Source organism: Podarcis bocagei (assembly GCF_964188305.1).
Source record: "Podarcis bocagei genome assembly, chromosome: 2".
Taxonomy (NCBI): Eukaryota; Metazoa; Chordata; class Lepidosauria; order Squamata; family Lacertidae; genus Podarcis; species Podarcis bocagei.
In genome coordinates, this window is record NC_138126.1 from 22,439,572 (window position 1) to 22,459,863 (window position 20,292).

The 20,292-nt window shown below is 44.9% G+C and overlaps 2 long non-coding RNA genes across 2 annotated transcripts; both read left to right on the forward strand.

The window, feature by feature from the left end:
- The first annotated feature begins 168 nt into the window (after window positions 1-168).
- On the forward strand, window positions 169-13,356 carry LOC308581303. The gene is made up of 3 exons (XR_014004950.1): window positions 169-294; window positions 10,382-10,522; window positions 13,174-13,356. It is a non-coding gene; the product is annotated as an uncharacterized lncRNA (long non-coding RNA).
- A 1,576-nt stretch (window positions 13,357-14,932) lies between these two features.
- Window positions 14,933-19,493, forward strand: LOC308581266. Its single transcript, XR_014004904.1, has 3 exons — window positions 14,933-15,119; window positions 16,422-16,562; window positions 19,308-19,493. It is a non-coding gene; the product is annotated as an uncharacterized lncRNA (long non-coding RNA).
- The last annotated feature ends 799 nt before the right edge of the window (window positions 19,494-20,292 follow it).

Genomic DNA, 20,292 nt, shown 5'->3' on the forward strand with positions numbered 1-20,292 from the left:
CTTGAAGCCCATTAGAATGGGGTGAGCAGCCAAGAAGGCACGTCTCGGCCTTATATAAAGACAGTATTGAGCCTCAGACGGAGAGAAGTGTTGCTCAACAGAGATAGAGCTGCCCCTTCTACTTACTGCCAGGAAGCCTAGTCCTCTGTCTCCAAGTTTTCAGCCTTCAAAGCAGCCTCAACGTACCAAAAGTCTTTCCCATGGGTCAGGGCTTTTTCCTTGCTAACATGAAGCCACACTTAGTTCATGCCTGGCCGCTTGGAGTCTGTGTTTTGCTCTGCCTCAGCTGTGGAGGTAAGTCCCACCTGCAAATGGAAAAACATGGTAGGCCACCAGTTCAAATCTTTCTCTTTTTAGCTCTGGCACCTATTTGGGGATAATGATCGAAAGGCTAAGTTTGGAAATAGCGCAGACCTGGAGAAAGGTTTAGATGCTATTAAGTGCCAGATCTATACAGGCATCATCACCCACTGTGCTTGGGTCAGGGTATTGTTGTTGTTTGGTCGTTTAGTCGTGTCCGACTCTTCGTGACCCCATGGACCAGAGCACGCCAGGCACTCCTGTCTTCCACTGCCTCCCACAGTTTGGTCAGACTCATATTTGTAGCTTCGAGGACACCGTCCAACCATCTCGTCCTCTGTCATCCCCTTCTCCTTGTGCCCTCCATCTTTCCCAACATCAGGGTCTTTTCCAGGGAGTCTTCTCTTCTCATGAGGTGGCCATGAGTCTTGGAGCCTCAGCTTCAGGATCTGTCCTTCCAGTGACCACTCACGGCTGATTTCCTTAAGAATGGATACGTTTGATCTTCTTGCAGTCCATGGGACTCTCAAGAGTCTCCTCCAGCACCATAATTCAAAGGCATCAATTTTTCAGCGATCAGCCTTCTTTATGGTCCAGCTCTCACTTCCATACATCACTACTGGGAAAACCATGGCTTTAACTATACGGACCTTTGTTGGCAAGGTGATGTCTCTGCTTTTTAAGATACTGTCTAGGTTTGCTATCGCCTTTTTCCCAAGGAGCAGGCGTCTTTTAATTTCATGACTACTGTCACCATCTGCAGTGATCATGGAGCCCAATAAAGTAAAATCTCTCACTGCCTCCATTTGTTCCCCTTCTATTTGCCAGGAGGTGATGGGACCAGCGGCCATGATCTTCGTTTTTTTGATGTTGAGCTTCAGACCATATTTAGCGCTTTCCTCTTTCACCCTCATTTAAAGGTTCTTTAATTCCTCCTTAAAGGTTCTTTAATTCCTCACTTTCTGCCATCAAGGTTGTGCCATCTGCATATCTGAGGTTGTTGATATTTCTTCCGGCAATCTTAATTCCGGTTTGGGATTCATCCAGCCTAGCCTTTAGCATCATGAATTCTGCATATAAGTTAAATAAGCAGGGAGACAATATACAGCCTTGCTGTACTCCTTTCCCAATTTTGAACCAATCAGTTGTTCCATATCCAGTTCTAACTGTAGCTTCTTGTCCCACATAGAGATTTCTCAGGAGACAGATGAGGTGATCAGGCACTCCCATTTCTTTAAGAAGTTGCCATAGTTTGCTGTGGTCGACACAGTCAAAGGCTTTTGCATAGTCAATGAAACAGAAGTAGATGTCTTTCTGGAACTCTCTAGCTTTCTCCATAATCCAGCACATGTTTGCAATTTGGTCTCTGGTTCCTCTGCCCCTTCAAAATCCAGCTTGCACTTCTGGGAGTTCTCGGTCCACATACTGCTTAAGCCTGCCTTGTAGAATTTTAAGCATAACCTTGCTAGCGTGTGAAATGAGTGCAATTGTGCGGTAGTTGGAGCATTCTTTGGCACTGCCCTTCTTTGGGATTGGGATGTAGACTGATCTTCTCCAATCCTCTGGCCACTGCTGAGTTTTCCAAACTTGCTGGCATATTGAGTGTAGCACCTTAACAGCATCATCGTTTAAAATTTTAAATAGTTCAGCTGGAATATCATCACTTCCACTAGCCTTGTTGTTAGCATTGCTTTCTAAGGCCCATTTGACTTCACTCTCCAGGATGTCTGGCTCAAGGTCAGCAACCACACTACCCGGGGTGTACGAGCCATCCATTTCTTTCTGGTATAGTTCCTCTGTGTATTCTTGCCACTTCTTCTTGATGTCTTCTGCTTCTGTTAGGTCCTTTCCACTTTTGTCTTTTATTATGGTAATCTTTGTACGAAATGTTCCTTTCATATCTCCAATTTTCTTGAACAGATCTCTGTTTTTTCCCATTCTATTGTTTTCCTCTATTTCTTTGCATTGCTCGTTTAAGAAGGCCTTCTTGTCTCTCCTTGCTATTCTTTGGAAATCTGCATTCAATTTCCTGTACCTTTCACTATCTCCCTCGCATTTTGCTTCCCTTCTCTCCCTCACTATTTGTAAGGCCTCGTTGGACAGCCACTTTGCTTTCTTGCATTTCCTTTTTGTTGGGATGGTTTTAGTTGCTGCCCCCTGTATGTTACGAGCCTGCATCCATAGTTCTTCAGGCACTCTGTCCACCAAATCTAAATCCTTAAACCTGTTCCTCACTTCCACTGTGTATTCATAAGGGATTTGACTTAGATTGTATCTTACCGGCCCAGTGGTTTTTCCTACTTTCTTCAGTTTAAGCTTGAATTATGCTATAAGAAGCTGATGATCTGAGCCACAGTCAGCTCCAGGTCTTGTTTTTGCTGACTGTATAGAGCTTCTCCATCTTTGGCTGCAGAGAATATAATCAATCTGATTTTGATGCTGCCCATCTGGTGATGTCCATGTGTAGAGTCATCTCTTGTATTGTTGGAAAAGAGTGTTTGTGATGGCCAGCTTGTTGTCTTGGCAGAACTGTATTAGCCTTTGCCCTGCTTCATTTTGAACTCCAAGGCCAAACTTGCCAGTTGTTCCTTTTATCTCTTGACTCCCTACTTTAGCATTCCAATCCCCTATAATGAGAAGAACATCCTTCTTTGGTGTCATTTCCATAAGGTGTTGTAAGTCTTCATAGAATTGGTCAATTTCAACTTCTTCAGCACCAGTGGTTGGTGCATAAACTTGGATTACTGTGATGTTAAAAGGTCTGCCTTGGAATCGTATCAAGATCATTCTATCATTTTTGAGATTGCATCCCAGTACAGCTTTTGCCACTCTTCTGTTGACTATGAGGGCCACTCCATTTCTTTTACGGGATTCTTGCCCACAGTAGTAGATATGATGGTCATCCGAACTGAATTCGCCCATTCCCATCCATTTTAGTTCACTGATGCCCAGGATGTCAATATTTATTCTTGCCATCTCATTTTTGACCACATCCAACTTACCAAGGTTCATGGTTCTTACATTCCAGGTTCCTATGCAATATTTTTCTTTACAGCATTGGATTTTCCTTTCGCTTCCAGGCATATTCGCAACTGACCGTCCTTTCGGCTTTGGCCCAGCCGCTTCATCAGCTCTGGATCTACTTGTACTTGTCCTCCGCTCTTCCTCAGTAGCATGTTGAACGTCTTCCGACCTGAGGGGCTCATCTTCCAGCGTCATAACTTTTATATGCCTGTTGCCTATGTCCATGGAGTTTTCTTGGCAGGGATACTGGAGTGGCTTGCCGGTTCCTGCTCCAGGTGGATCACGTTTGGTCAAAACTCTCCACTATGACCTGTCCATCTTGGGTGGCCCTGCACGGTATAGCTCATAGCTTCTCTGAGTTATCCAAGCCCCTTTGCCATGGCAAGGCAGTGATCCATGAAGGGGTCAGGGTATTGGCAGAGATGATTTCCACAGATCCCGCTATGTCTCCTGTCCTTGTAATCCCTGCACGGTCCTAACTTCAGGAAGGGGAATGGTGGTCTAATGCCCAGGGCAGGGGGGCTTATTTCAACTTTATTTATTTACTTATTTATTTACTTATTAAAACATTTGTTTTTTAAAAAATCAAAGTAGTTTGCTACAGTCATAAGTGCAGCCTTTCCCCTCCCCATGGAGTTCAACAACTAGCTTTGAAAAAATGTTCAATTGTCTGCATAAACTTGACAGCTTACAATAGCAGCTGCAGGCAGTGCTCCTCCTATCATAGCTGCAGTGACACACACACACACACACACACACACACACACACACCGTTGGTGCAAACTCTCTGGTGTTCACATCTGTTGATGTTGCCTATCTGGCTGTTTTAGGGTTGCCATATGTCAGAAGCAGTGTCCAAGCAGAAATCACTAAAAATGTCCGTGGAAATCCAGACATATGGCAACCCATGTCAGCATTATCATATTGGGAAATTTCCCTTAAAAATAGCTCAAAAACCTCTTTATTCTTTTCTCTCTTTTTTGCAATTATGTCCCCAAAATCAACAACCCTGGCTAAAAAGGAGAAGAATAAAAGCTCTACAACTTTGGTGTCTAGATTTTTACTTTTTGAAATATGGCAACTCTAAGCTGCTGCTTGGCACCTGCCACTCTCAGGAGGCTCACTAGAGGACCCTTTCTGCAAAGTCTCTACAGTGCTGGAGCTGCCTGCACCCTCAAATGCCTGTTATGGGGATGTGGCAGAGGGGAGGGTGCTCCTGGTTCTAGGCACAGCCAATCACGTTCTCCGGAACTCCATGGGGATCAATTTACACCTTCTGTAACAACCAGAGAGAGACACAGAGAGAGAAACGAAAGCATAGACACAACAGAAACATCCTGTGAACAGGAAATACACAGACTCTGTGACTCACAAAGCCTGCTCCCTTTTAAGGTGGAACGGAAATATCCTAACATCCTCCCCCTTTCCGTGTAACCTGTAGTACCCAATTGCAACCTCTGTACATAAACCTTAAGTTGTTCTCTGTTAACAACCTTAGACAACAGATCAGCAGGAATTTCATTTCCTGCCATGTAGGACACCTGAATGAGTCCTTTCTGAATACACTCTCTTGCACGATGTAGCTTAATCTGCAAGTACTTGGTTCTTTGCTTGCAACTCTCTGAGTTCAGCAAAGCCAAACAGGATCTATTGTCTTGATACACTTGTATAGGACATTTCACAGAAACTCTGATGTCCTTAAACAGTTGCATCAACCATTCACAATCCATGAGTGAAAATGACAGAGCATTGAGTTCTGCTTCACAGGAACTTAGGCTTACTGTCGTCTGCTTCTTGCACAACCAGTCAAACAGACAGTGGTTGTACATGTAGCATACTCCAGAAGTGCTTGTACCATCCGTGGTGTCACTTCCAAAACTAGCATCTACAAAGATTTCAAGACCTCCAGTCTTCTGACTGGTGAACCTCAGCCTGTAGTGCAAAGTCATAGAATCATAGAATCATAGAATCATAGAGTTGGAAGAGACCACAAGGGCCATCGAGTCCAACCCCCTGCCAAGCAGGAAACACCATCAGAGCACTCCCGGCATATGGTTGTCAAGCCTCTGCTTAAAGACCTCCAAAGAAGGAGACTCCACCACACTCCTTGGCAGCAAATTCCACTGTCGAACAGCTTACTGTGAGGAAGTTCTTCCTAATGTTTAGGTGGCATCTTCTTTCTTGTAGCTTGGATCCATTGCTCCATGTCCGCTTCTCTGGAGCAGCAGAAAACAACCTTTCTCCCTCCTCTATGTGACATCCTTTTATATATTTGAACATGGCTATCATATCACCCCTTAATCTCCTCTTCTCCAGGCTAAACATGCCCAGCTCCCTTAGCCGTTCCTCATAAGGCATCGTTTCCAGGCCTTTGACCATTTTGGTTGCCCTGCTCTGGACACGTTCCAGTTTGTCAGTGTCCTTCTTGAACTGTGGTGCCCAGAACTGGACACAGTACTCCAGGTGAGGTCTGACCAGAGCAGAATACAGTGGCACTATTACTTCCCTTAATCTAGATGCTATAGGCCTAAGGATGCAGCCCAGAATTGCATTGGCTTTTTTAGCTGCTGCATCACACTGTTGGCTCATGTCAAGTTTGTGGTCAACCAAGACTCCTAGATCCTTTTCACATGTACTGCTCTCAAGCCAGGTGTCACCCATCTTGTATTTGTGCCTCTCATTTTTTTTGCCCAAGTGCAATACTTTACATTTCTCCCTGTTAAAATTCATCTTGTTTGTTTTTGCCCAGTTCTCTAATCTGTCAAGGTCGTTTTGAAGTGTGATCCTGTCCTCTGGGGTGTTAGCCACCCCTCCCAGTTTGGTGTCATCTGCAAATTTGATCAGGATGCCCTTGAGTCCATCATCCAAGTCCCTTTCAAATAGCGGGCTATGAGCTTCAGAGCTTTCCAATCCTGAACAGTAGGGTTATTAGCATGTCTGCTAAGCAGGTTAGTGCTTACAGCCATGTCAGGTCTTGAGCATCTAGCAATGAAATTCAACTTGCCTAGAATGCATCTGTACAGCGTAGTGTCAGAAAATGCTTCAGCAGTACTATCTACCTGGTAACCCTGTCACCATCGGTGTGTCTGCTAGGTTTGCATCAACCAAATTCAACCTGGTTAACACATCAGCAATTCTCTGTGTTTGGTGTACCAGAAAATTACCTGCTTGGTCCCTCTCCACCTGCAGAGAAAGATAGTTGGATACCTCACTAAGATCCTTCATGTCAAAGTGCTCCTTCAGCTGAGCTAGGGTGCTTTGGTACAAAGCCTGATTCTTCCAAAACATCAGAAGATCATCAACAAAACATAAACAATACAGTTTGTTTTGCCCCTCCTCCTTGACAAAAACACATGGATCAGCTTTGCCCTGGTGAAAACCTAGAGAAAGCAATGTCTCAGTGAGTTTTGTGTTCCAACACCTGGCACTCTGCTTGAGACCATATAAGGATTTCCGCAGTTTACAGACCATTCCCTTCTGTATCTGCATTCCATCAGGTGGAAGCATATACAGCTCCTCCCCCAAAATCCCGTACAAAAAAGCTGTATTAATGTCATGATGGGAAACATGCAGTTTCTCCTCTGTAGCAATCTTGAGCATTAGCCGAATGCTCTCATACTTGACGGTGGGTGAGTAGGTCTCGTGGTAATCCTGTCCTGGTACCTGTGAAAAACCTCTGGCAACCAATCTGGCTTTGTGTCTAACTACCTTGCCATTCTGGTCTGTCTTGGCCTTGAAGACCCATTTGCTGCCAACCACTCTCATTCCTGGGACTACCGGTACCAGTTCCCAAGTTTGGTTCCTATTCAAGGAATCAACTTCAGCCTTCATGGCATTAAGCCAAAGCTCAGCATCTTTAGAGGTTAACTCCTGAACCTCTTTGAAACTTGAAGGTTCCCACACCTTCTCTGAGCTACTAAGAACAGCAGTTGCCATCTTAGCAAACTCATCAGCAAATCTCTTTGGAGGTCTGCCTTTAGTCGCCCTTTCAGATCTGCGTACTAGACGCAAGTCTTCTGGACTCATCTCCTCCTTCTTAGGAGAAAAGTGACTAATGGTGAACAGTGGTTCTTCCAGTTCATTGTCAGACGCATCAGATGGTCTGACTGAGGCCTTTGCGCTCTTGTAGTCTGCTGTGTCATCACTGTCACTGACACCAGCAGCAGTGCCGCCCAATGAACTGGAATCTGAACTCTGATCATCATCATCATCATCCTCTTCTTCCTCAACACCATCTGCTTTTTTCACATCACCTTCATCCTCCTCTGGGTAACTCTGGAAAATTCCCACATTTCCCCCCCACTTAGGATTGTACTCAACACTCCTTGTGAACTTAATGGAATTAGAGTTAGTCATCCATACTCTGTATGCACCTTTTTCGTACCCCATGCACAAACCATGTGCCCCATGCTTCCCAAGCTTGTTGCTCTGTGGGGTGTGTACCCACATGTCAGAACCAAAGATTCCCATGTGCTTGATGCAAGGTTTCTTACCAAACATCTTCTCATAGGGGGTACAACCAATAGGTGATGACAGTCTGTGATTATAAGTGTAAACAAAAGTCAACAGAGCCTCCCCCCAATACTTATCAGGGAGATTGGCATCATGCAGCAAGGTTTTTAGGCCTTGAAGCAATGTTTGATTTGCTCGCGCCACAAGTCCATTCATCCATGGCGATCTAGGCGTTGACAAGTCATCCTGGATTCCCTTCTCAGTCAGGAAAGCTTCAAACTGCTGAGAAGTGAACTCCCCGCCCCGATCAGTAAAGAGACAGCCGATAGGTTTACTGTGAACATTCTCCAACCAAGCACAGAATGCCTTGAACTTCGGAAACGCTTGCGATTTCTGCTCGAGCATAAACACATGAATGTACCTGGAAAAAGAATCAATCAGAACCATGAAGTACCTTGCTCCACCCAAAGAGGGCACAAGTGGACCAACCAGGTCTGCGTGGACTAGCTGGTAGGGTTTGGAAGCCTGCCTGCTAGACTCCTTGCCTTTTGGAGCAACCTTCACCTTGTTCTCTGCACAAGATACACATTTCATGTGAAACTTACAGGGTTTGATGTTCAAACCCTGAACCAATCCTGGCATCTTGGCCAGTGCCTGCCAAGACATGTGACAAAATCTTCTGTGTGCTTCATGAATGCATCCTGCATGAAGAATTTTGTTAGTTTGTGCAACACAAGAATCAACATTAGACACAACAGCACCATTGTCATCATAAGTTATACAGAACAACCCATCTATAAACTTTGCATGCAAAATGTCCTCTTTGCCTTTCCTGATGACACAGACGCTCCTCTTGAAGGAAATCTCAAAGCCACGCCCAGTCAGCTGTGGGACACTGAGCAAATTGTCGGCAGCACCTGGAACATAAAGTACACCTTTGATGGTTGTGTCTCACAGTCTCACAGTCCCTTCTCCTGCGATTCGCAACGTCTTTCTGTCAGCCAGTTGGATCTCACCATCTTCAGGTTTGAAGGAGATAAAGAGATGCCGGTCTTTTGCCAAATGGCGGGTGCATCCAGAATCTACAATAAATCTGGCCTTGGCCTTTGGAGCAGTTTTTCTGGCAAGCAAAACCTTGTTATCCACAGGCGTGGGCTTTTGCTGCTTGCCCCCCTGCTCCTGGCCATCAGACGTGCCTTTAGCCTTTGGTGAAGCTGTGCCAGCAAACAAAGCCTTGCTTTCCACTGGTGTGGGCTCTTCACCCTCCTTCTGCTTCGGGCCATCTGCAGGCATCAGTCTCTGTTTACCTCTGGCCTTCCGGCCTCTGCAAAGGCGATGACCTTGGTTCTCACGAGAAACAGAGCTCTCAGCTGCCGACTCCTTGGCTCACCCTTGGGGCTGGAATGCTGCCTGGGATGACATCACAGTCAGCTCCCCCTGCAGCTTGCAACCGGTGCCCTCGACATCCCTGCATTCACTCGCATTCTGGGAAACAGCCAGGACCTCCAATGCAGTCAAACTCTGGGCTGGGATGACTGGCGGATGGGCTATCTTCAAAGCATTCCACATCTTGCATGCAGTTGTGTTACCAGCTAACGTGGCAATTTCCTCCAGAGAGACGGACAAGACTATTACGTCTATGGCCTTTAAATTTTGGGCCCTCCATCTATCTGTCAGAGGAACTGGAGGGGCTTCAGACACAGTATGCCACACTCCAAACTGACGTAGTAGACTTTCACACCATTTTGCCCAGGTCTGATAATTGTGCCAATTTAACTTTGGGCACTCAGCAGCTTCAGAAGCTTGGAAAAACTCCATTCCAACTCTTTACTTGAGCCGTGAGTCTTTTTCACTTCAGAGACTTCTTATCTCGGCAGCTCATAAATCTTGAGGCCTGCTTGGCTCGACTCCCAGACCAATTAGTTGGCCGGAGTTCAAAGCGACTTTGCCGCGGCAACAAAAAACCTCACTTTCGCTTTTCCCACACATAACTTCACAGCCTTTTTTGCAGTCTTACTCTCCTGTAAGTGCCGTGAATCTGCGCCCGAAACCTGTTGTTGGGATACTGCCAGGGAGACAAAGTCCATCATGGCCCCACAAGTCATCCCCGGACGTCCATTGATCTCTCGTAGACACACAGTATCAGCAATAAGCGACACGAGCTCCAGAAATAGCTTGCCACATTCTAGAGCTGATGCACGCTCTATCAGCTGATAATGCACAGCGAAAGATGCACTCAGGAGAGCATTATTTACAAGTTTATTCAGTGTTGATCAGAACAAAGAAAACATGACTGCCTGCTTCATGTTTCAGACACAGAGAGAGAAACGAAAGCATAGACACAACTGAAACATCCTGTGAACAGGAAATACGCAGACTCTGTGACTCACAAAGCCTGCTCCCTTTTAAGGTGGAACGGAAATATCCTAACACCACCAATGTCCTTTATAGACTCAGGGCATCTCAGCATTTTTCTTCTTTGAAGGAAACAACGAGTTTGGTGACTTAGAAGCTCAGGAAGGGACAAGGCATGTAAACAGAAAAACATGCCTTACAGCAGGTGCCTCCCTCCCTCCCTCCCTCCCTTCCTTTCTTCTTTTAACAGCAAATGCCTTAATCTGTAGCCTGTGCAGTTCAGAGGGTCCAGGACAGCCATGTATACAGGCTGCCCCATATGAAGAGAAATGCGCTGATGATCCACATACAGGACACCCCGCAGCCTGCGTCTTGTACAGAATCACTTCAAGTGAGTGGTCCTTCTTGTCTTTCTCTCCCCATCCCCCTTATTTTCAGTGCATTTCCATGAGTGGCTGATGGGGCATGGCTAGTATGACTGGGTGCAGAGGAGGCCGGGGATCTTGCAACTTCAGTAGTACAAGTAGTACAATGGAAGCTTAGAGCTTCCATTGGAATGAGGTGCTTCTCTCGTTGTTCAAGCACCTCGTTCCAATGGAGCTCTAAGCTATCCTAATGCAGCCTCCATACGAAACCTGATTGCAGTCACATGACGGAACGTATCCCCCCTGGAAATTCTCTGAAGCAACATTACCTGCAGGCAGTAAGAGAAACATGAATTTTCTAAGTTCACTTTTGATTCTCCAGTCAAACTCTAGCATGTCAAGGTACAGATGGGATCCTGGATAAGCATTCTTCAGGATAAGCAGGGGGGTTGGGTGCTATACCTGGCAACAGTGGTAGCAAAAACCTGCCCTTCAGCACAGACCCCCGTTTCCCCAGCTGTCACTGATGGGGGCCTAGCAAGGGGTGGATCCTGACATTATCTTTTTTTAAAAAATATTTATTAAAAAAAGATTTTTTAAAAAAATTACATAGAAAAAAGACAAAAACAGAAAAAGAAAAAAGAAAACCATCATTTTCAGATTCTCCACTTTCATTACCTTCTTTCCATGACCTCCTCCTCCTCCCATCTCTTGTATCTTGATTTATAATTGTCACAGCAAATCCTTTCCCCAATTCATAATATTCTGTCATTACATTACCTTACTCTATTTTCATCTTATCTTATAAAAAAACCTTAAAACTTAAGACTTAAATCTTATTTTTACCAGCTTCTCATAACCATTACCTTTTTACCTGATTCTTTAAACATTTTTACAAGAGCCAAGTAATTTCATTTCAACATTTTTCCAACATTCATAAAACATTTCTAACTATAAAAAACGAAAATAAAAACAATCCAATCTTCTTCCAGCGTCCCCTCCCCCCGGTCCCGGGATTGTCAGTCCTTTTTATCCCATTAGTCTGGCACATTAACCTGGTGATCTTATATCCGAGGCCTTCAAATCTCTTCCATGTCCCTTCCGCAGCTCTTCTTCATATTTTCCTTTCACTCGTGGGAACTCCAGCTTGGTAGTGTTTTTGACCCTTTTCAACAAATCAGCCCCTTTCCCATAGTCCAGACTAGACTCCATGTGGTACTTTAAGACATGTTTCAAATTCCCTCCAAAATTGGAAGTCCCAACAGCTCCAAACCTCTGACGGCCCATTGCCAGACTCGGAAAGTCCAAACATCCCTGCATAGGGGGGTCAGTCCAACCCCCCATTTCCAAATCAATCCAAACTTTGTCTTTCCAAATCTGGTTTTTTCCAAGTTCATTTGTCAAATCCAAAGGCTCATTTTCCTGCTGGGCCAAAAGTCCCTCCATCTCTGGCGCCCAAGATTCTGCATCCTCCTCTTCTCTCATCTGCTCTGTCAGGACACACTCCTGTTTAAGTTCCTGGGTGGGCTCCATATAATTTCCCACTACCTGTTCAAATGCTCTGGCCTCATTAGTCATCAAATCCGTCTTCTGACTTAACTAATCCAATAGGGCATTTATTTTACAGAAAGCACCCAACAGTGCTTCTGAAAACATTGTCCTGCAAGGTCACAAGTCCTTTCCCACGGTTGTAATCTGTGGCAGCTGCAAGCTCCCTAGAATTGGTTACAGTTTCACAGTCCCCCTCTAGGGGGAAAACTTCTGGTTCTTCTTTCTTTTAAGGACAATAGCAACAAAGTTTCTTTTTTTAAGATATTTTGTCAATATTTGTTCCTTTAAAATGCAAAAGGAAACAGTGGAATCACAATGTTACTCTTCTTTTAACTATCTGTCAAAAACATTTGTCTCTGGTCAAAGAGCTTCAAAACGTCAATTCTGACACCCTGCTCCAGAGTCAGGACGGTGGAAAGTTACTTTACTTTAAACTCACTTCTGCAGGTTTAAACAGTCCAAAAAAAAGATCCCCCTTCTTCTCCTGCTACCGAAGGAGGGTTCAACGATTTTAAATGGTGAAAACCAATCCTTTAAAAGTGATTTTCTAAGCTCTAGTGTATGTTATCTTTGCTTTCTTCTGACTACAAGGAAATGGAAGGCTGACTTCCTGTTTAGACCTTCCCGTTTCAGTACCAAATTAAGGTGAATTTTTAAGTCCAATTCCTTTCTAATCGCCAGTTCTTATTTGTAGACCAATTGTTCAATGTTTAAGCACTCACGGGTGATTATTTTAGATGCCAAATTGTCCCAGGAAAAAGGCAGCGCTCTCCAGCAACAGCTATGTGGCTTCGCTCCACGGAAAAAGCAATTGACTCACAGCACCGCGCCACTTCCCCCTCTTTGCTTTGGAGCCCGTTAGTGGGTTCCGTGGTGGGTTGGGGGGGGCTAAGGGTGCCCGCCAAGTCCCACGGTCACAGGCTTCATCCGCCTGTGATTTCTAAAAGGGTCTCCGCTTCGCCGGAGCGGAAAGGACCCGTTTCACGCGGAGCTGGTCCCTCCGGTTCAGAGGGAATCCACCATTGCCGATGGCGCCACCCCGGAAGTCGGATCCTGACATTATCATCAAGCAACTTTCACCAGTTACTAACAGTAACCCAGATACTTTTCTTTCTCTTCCCATCAGAAACTGGACGTGTGTTGCGCTACTACAAAAAATGCGGCTTCTATACCAGCGACTGCAAAACTCAAAAAGTCTACGATGACGTACCGGAAGAGCACGAGCTCCACTGCTGTAACGACAGAGACCACTGCCTTTGAATGACGTCTAAGGAGGATGCTGTATTAAAAGAACTCCTATGTGAACAAATGGCTGTGCAATTTGAGTTACGTTGCTGTGTGGGGATGTCTATGTGAGTGGGCTCTGTGTGTGCCCAGTGGTGTGTGTGGGTGCAGGGACTCAGCAGGTGAGAGGGTGGGCATCGCAGGTGAGCTGGGATTTCAACAAGGTTTCTCCTGGCTGTATGCCATGGCTGCATTGAGCCTGGGTCTTCAAACCAAGTGACATCTTCCTTACTAGAGGTTCAGCTACTATGACTACTTATTGCCTGGTATTTTCTGCCTAGGAACAAGTGGGTGGGACCACCTCACCACAACAATCCTTTCGCAGAGAGCTGATTATCCAGAGAACGGGAGATTGACAGAAAAATATTCAGGATTCTCTCTCCATTGAAATTCAGTACTGGAGGTTGGGGGAAATAGAAAGAGAGTAGTTTGGGAATCTAGTGGATACTTAAGAATAAGTAGTAGTAGACCAGCCTCCCCTGAACTTAGGTTTTTCATCTGGAGAGAGGACTGCTTTCCGTTCATATCTTTCTGGTGAATGAGTGATGGGAAAAATTTTCTGCTGTGACAGAGTCCAAGCAAGAGGCTTTGAAACTCATTTCTTCAATTCATTGTAAAGTGGCTTTTTACTGAAGATTCTGGGTGGAGTCTTTTTGAGGGGAAAAGATTCCATTTAATTAGTCCAACTTATCACCCTTTGGAGCATCTGAGGACCGTACAGAAATCCACTCAGTGGGTGCAGGGTCAGTAGCTGTGTGGCCTCCCAGCCAATTCACCCGGTAGCGCTGGTGAAATATGTCCTTTAGGTCCTCGAGTAAGACAGCATCATTTGGAAGCTGAGCTCTAGGACATTCTGTAGAGGATTTCAGAATCTCGGGTTGGATCAGTCCCAGCTCTGGACAACCTAGCAGTCCAAAAGTGCGCCAGTGCAAGTAGATAAATAAGTACCACTGTGGCGGAAAAGGACATTGCATTTCCGTGCACTCTGGCTTCAGTCATGCTGTTCAGTTGTGCCAGAAGCAGTTTAGTCCTGCTGGCCACATGACCCGGAAAGCTGTCTGCGGACAAACGCCGGCTCCCTCAGCCTGAAAGCGAGATGAGCACCACAACCCCATAGTCGCCTTTGACTGAACTTTACCGTCCAGGGGTCCTTTACCTTTTTACTGGGGTATCTCAAGCACTTAGGATTGTTAAAATTAAAAGCTGTATGCTCTGGGCCTCAGAGCCCAATCAGCTTCTGAACTTGCCTGCCCTGGTGCACCATGCTCCTCTTTTGGTTTGCGTGGCTCCGTCAACCAGGAAATGTGGAGCTGGGCAGAGAACCCATTAAAAGGAACGGGCATGCCTCCACAAAAGATAGCATCAGAGGACCACTGAGGTACGGAATATTCTGTAGAGCATCCAGCTGAACCCACATCCCATTAGGATCTGTTAAACAATCAGGACATAATGCACTTAATGGCTCAAGGAACCACCACCCACATCTCTGCTGCTCTTCAGAGTCACCCCAGAGCCCTCTTGTACCTTGAAGCCCATTAGAATGGGTTGAGCAGCCAAGAAGGCCCCTCTCGGCCTTATATAATGACAGTATTGAGCCTCAGACGGAGAGAAGTATTTGAGCTCTTCCTCCTCCTTATTACCAGGAAGCCTAGTCCTCTGTCTCCAAGCAATCACTCTTCAAAACAGTCTTTCTAATCAGACACAGCTTTTTCCTTGCTAACATGAAGCCACGCTTGGCTCAGGTCTGGCTGCTTGGAGTCTGTCTTTTGCTCTGCCTCAGCTGTGGAGGTAAGTCCCACCTGCCAATGGAAAAACATGGTAGGCCACCAGTTCAAATGTGCTGTATGTCCACCACCTATCTTCCTAAGAACTGGCGAACCCGTAAGCTATTTTCTTTCTATTTTTAGCTCTGGCACCTATTTGGGGATAATGACTGAAAGGCTAACTTTGGAAATAATGCAGACCTGGAGAAAAGTTTTGATACTATTAAGTGCCAGATCTATACAGGCATCATCACCCACCGTGCTTGGGTCAGGGTATTGGCAGAGATGATTTCCACAGATCCCACTATGTCTCCTGTCCTTGTAATCCCCGCATGATCCCAACTTCAGAAAGTTCTTCAGGGGAATGGTGCTCTATTGCATAGGGTGGGGGGGCTTATTTTAACTTTATTTATTTACTTATTAAAACATTTGATTTAAAAAACATAGTAATTTGCAATAGTCATAAGTGCAGCCTTTCCCCTCCCCAAGCAGTTCACCAACTAGTTTTTTTTAAAATGTTTAATTGTCTGCATAAACCTGGCAGCTTACAATGAGAGCTGTAGGCATTGCTCCTTCTAACATAGCTGCAGTGACACACACACACACACACACACTCGTTGGTGCAAACTCTCTGGTGTTCACATCTGTTGATGTTGCCCATCCGGCTGTTGTAGGGTTGCCATACGTCGGAAGCAGTGTCCAGACAGAAATCACTAAAAATGTTCGTGGAAATCCGGACATATGGCAACCCATGTCAGCATTATCATATTGGGAAATTTCCCTTAACAATAGCTCAAAAAGCTCTTTATTCTTTTCTCTCTTTTTTGCAATTATGTCCGCAAAATCAACAACCCTGGCTAAAAAGGAGAAGAAGAATAAAAGCTCTACATCTTTAGTTTCTAGATTTTCACTTTTTGAAATATGGCAACTCTAAGCTGCTGCTTGGCGCCTGCCACTCTCAGGAGGCTCACTAGAGGACCCTTTCTGCAAAGTCTCTACAATGCTGGAGCTGGCTGCACCCTCAGATGCCTGTTATGGGCATGTGGCAGAGGGGAGGGTGCTCCTGGTTGTAGGCAGCCTGAGACGCAGCCAATCACGTTCTGCGGAACTCCATGGGGATCAATTTACACCTTCTGTAAGAACCACCAATGTCCTTTTTAGACTCAGGGCATCTCAGCATTTTTCTTCTTTGAAGGAAACAACGAGTTTGGTGACTTAGAAGCTCAGGAAGGGACAAGACATGTAAACAAAGAAGCATGCCTTACAGTAGGTGCCTTCCTCCCTCCCTCCCTCCCTCCCTCCCTCCCTTCCTTTTTTCTTTTAACAGCAAATGCCTTAATCTGTAGCGTGTGCAGTTCAGAGGCTGAAGGACAGCCATGTGTACCAGCTACCCCACATGAAAAGAAATGCCCTGATGATCCACGTACAGGACACCCTGCAGCCTGCGTCATGTACAGAATCACTTCAAGTGAGTGGTCCTTCTTGTCTTTCTCTCCCCGTCCCTTATTTTCAGTGCATTTCCATGAGTGGCTGATGGGGCATGGCTAGTATGACTGGGTGCAGAGGAGGCCGGGGATCTTGGAACTTCAGTAGTACAAGTAGTACAATGGAAGCTTAGAGCTTCCATTGGAATGAGGTGCTTCTCTCGTTGTTCAAGCACCTCATTCCAATGGAGCTCTAAGCTATCCTAATGCAGCCTCCATACGAAACCTGATTGCAAGCCTTCAGTCACATGACGGTACATATCCCCCTGGAAATTCTCTGAAGCAACAATACCTGCAGGCAGTGAGAGAAACATGAATTTTCTAAGTTCACTTTTGATTCTCCAGTCAAACTCTAGCATGCCAAGGTACAGATGGGATCCTGGATAAGTCCATGTGATGCAGTCCACCTGGCTGAGGTATCTCAAGTCAGGGTCCAGGTTGGGCCGTCTGGCCAGTGGCGTCCCAATTGCAGTGCTTCACCTAATGCCAGGGAAGAGTTGCCATTCATTCTTTTGTTTAAAAAAATATATATTTATTAATAATTTCAAAATTACAGAAAAGAAAGAAAATAATTTAAAAACAACACTACAATACATAGGAAAAACAAGACATAAAAACCAATGCAACAATACAGCAAAAAGATAAAAAAGAAGGAAAAAAAGACACAAATCCCATATTACATATCTTTAACTTCCATTTGCTTGTTTCATTGACCTCCTCACACCTCCCTTTTTGTATTCTAGTTTGATTGATTATTTCAGCAAATTCTTTCCATCTTTCTCAATTTTTACTAAATAATTTATCTTCACAATTTAACCTATTAGTTAACTCAACAAATCCTTTCCACCCTTTCCCCATATTCTGTTGTTCAAATTACCTTAAGTTATTTATCCTTATCTTACCAAAAAATACTTTAGAGCTTAACGCTTAATACTTGATTATACATAACTCCTGATATCTTTTCTACTAGTTATATAGTTTCATTCCAACATTTTCCCTTATGTTCATTTATTTTAGGCTAATTCCGTAGGGGGGAAAAAATTCATTATAAATTTTCTTCCAGTCTTCATCCAATGTCTCTTCTTCCTGGTCTCGGGTCGTGTCAGTCCTTACTGTCCATTCCATCTAGTCCATCAACCTGGTAATCTAATGTCCGAGGCCCTTAAGTCTCTTCCATGTCCCTTCTGCAGATCTTCTTCTTCTTGTTTATACTTGCACTTTTCCTTGTCTTTTGTTAGTCTCTTTCTTAGTTTCTTTCCTTTCTCGTTGGGGAGTAGGTCTCTGGGGGATTCCAACCCAAATTTATCTTCGTCTCCCTTCATCCAACCAGCCCATTCCCCAGAGTCCCACTCCCCACAATCATCAATGTAGTCCAAAAAATATTTAAAAACATATTTCGAGGTCTCTCCAAAGTTAAGAACCTCCTCAGCTCCAGACTCCCCCTGGCCGACTCCAACTTCAATCTTCAAAGACAGCGGCTTATACTCCTGTAGGGCCTCGGGTCTCTCCATTTGTATTATTTGAGGTGCAACCGCAACCTCCTCCATTATCTTCTGCACTTGTCCAATCAGTAAAGGTTCCTGAGTTGGTCCCTGAATAGTTTCTGTATCAATATTCCCTGTTTGTCCACAGTTATTAACCACAACAGTCATCAAATCCATTTTCTCATTCATCAAATCCATCTTCTCATGCATCTGTTCCATCAAGGCACTTGTCTTGCATAAAGCAAGCACCAAAACTTCCTCCCAGCTCATATTTAGTCAAGGTCAAAAAGGACTGGTCCCACGATCTTAGTCTGACAGCTGTAGAGTCCTCAAATAGACGCAGCAACAATTTAGCAAGCTCCCTCTAGAGGAGACAATTTCTATTTGTATCCATTTTTTTTAAGGCAAGTCCAACAAAGGAAAATTACTTTCATTTTTCAGATATTTTGTTTCTTTAGAATGCAGAAGGCAACATTGGAATCAATTTATTTCTATTCTTTAGCTATTTGTCAAAGTATTCCATTGACAGTCAATGAACCTCTCCAAGAATTTCTGTCTCTGACACCCCGTTCCCAGGTTAGAGACGGTGGAAACTTATCTTTCTTCACTCCCTCTCCTGCAGGCGTTAAACAAAGCCCCCCCCCATTTTCTCCTGCTTCCAAGGGGGTTTCAGTAATTATAAATGAAGGAAATTTAAACTTTTTTAACGACTTTCCAGACTTTAGCTTACAAGGTTTTTGCTTCAGTCTGTGTACAAAAAGCGGAAGGCGGACTTCCTGTCTTGAACCTTCCCGCTTCGGTGCCAAATTAAGATATTTCTTGATCCAATTTTCCGTTTCTACTCACGGGTACTTGTTTTAAATCCAATTGTCCACAGAAAAAAGTCAGCGCTCTCCGGCAATGGCTGTGCGGCTTCACTCCGTGAAAGTAGCAATCAGTTCGCAGAACCGCACCGCTCACTCCACTTCACTCCGGAGCCCCGAAATGGCGTTCCCGGTGTGTGTGGGGGACGCTCCTGCTGCCCTGCCGAACCCCACGGAGTTGCCATTCATTCCTGGGGATAAGCAGGGGTGCTGGGTCCTATACCTGGCAACAGTGGTATCAAAAACCTGCCCTTCAGCACAGACCCCCGTTTCCCCCGCTGTCACTGATGGGGACCTAGCAAGGGGTGGATCCTGACATTATCATCAAGCAACTTTCACCAGTTACTAACAGTAACCCAGATACTTTTCTTTCTCTTCCCAGTGGTAACTAACCATGTCTTGCGCTACTACAAAAAATGTGGCTTATATAGCAGCGACTGCAAAACTCGAAAAGTCCACCAGGACGTACAGCAAGTGCACGAGCTCCACTGCTGTAAAGACAGAGACCACTGCCTTTGAATGCCGTCCAAGGAGGATATTGTATTAAAAGAACTCCTATGTGAACAAATGGCTGCGCAATTTGTGTTACGTTGCTGTGTGGGGATGTCTATGTGAGTGGGCTCTGTGTGTGCCCAGTGGTGTGTGTGGGTGCTGGGTCTCAGCAGGTGAGTGGGTGGGCATCGCAGGTGAGCTGGGATTTCAACAAGGTTTCTCCTGGCTGTATGCCATGGCTGCATTGAGCCTGGGTCTTCAAACCAAGTGACATCTTCCTTACTCAAAGTTCAGCTACTATGACTATGTATTGCCTTGTATTTTCTGCCTAGGAACAAGTGGGTGGGAGCTCCTCCCCACAACAATCCTTTTGCAAAGAGCCGATTAGCTAAAGAGGGGGAGATTGACAGAAAAATGTTCAGGATTCTCTCTACACCGAAATTCAGTACTGGAGGTTGGGGAAAATAGAAAGAGTGTAGTTTGGGGATCTAGTGGAAACTTGAAAATAAGTAGTAGTAGACCAGCCTCCCCTGAGTAGTAGACCAGCCTCCCCTTAGTTTTTACATCTGGAGGGAGGACTGCTTTCCGTTCATATCTTTCTGGTGAATGAGTGATTGAGAAAATCCAAAATTTTCTGCCATGGCAGAGGTGGGGCAAGAGGCTTCGAAACTTCTTTCTTTCTTTCTTTCTTTCTTTCTTTCTTTCTTTCTTTCTTTCTCCCTCCCTGTAACACAATACTCATATCTTCGGTTCATTGAAAAATAGCCTTCTACTGAAGATTCTGGGTGAAGTCTTTTTGAGGGAAAAAGGTTCCATTTAATTAGTCCAACTTACCACCCTTGAGAGCATATGAGGACCATACAGAAAGGACCGTA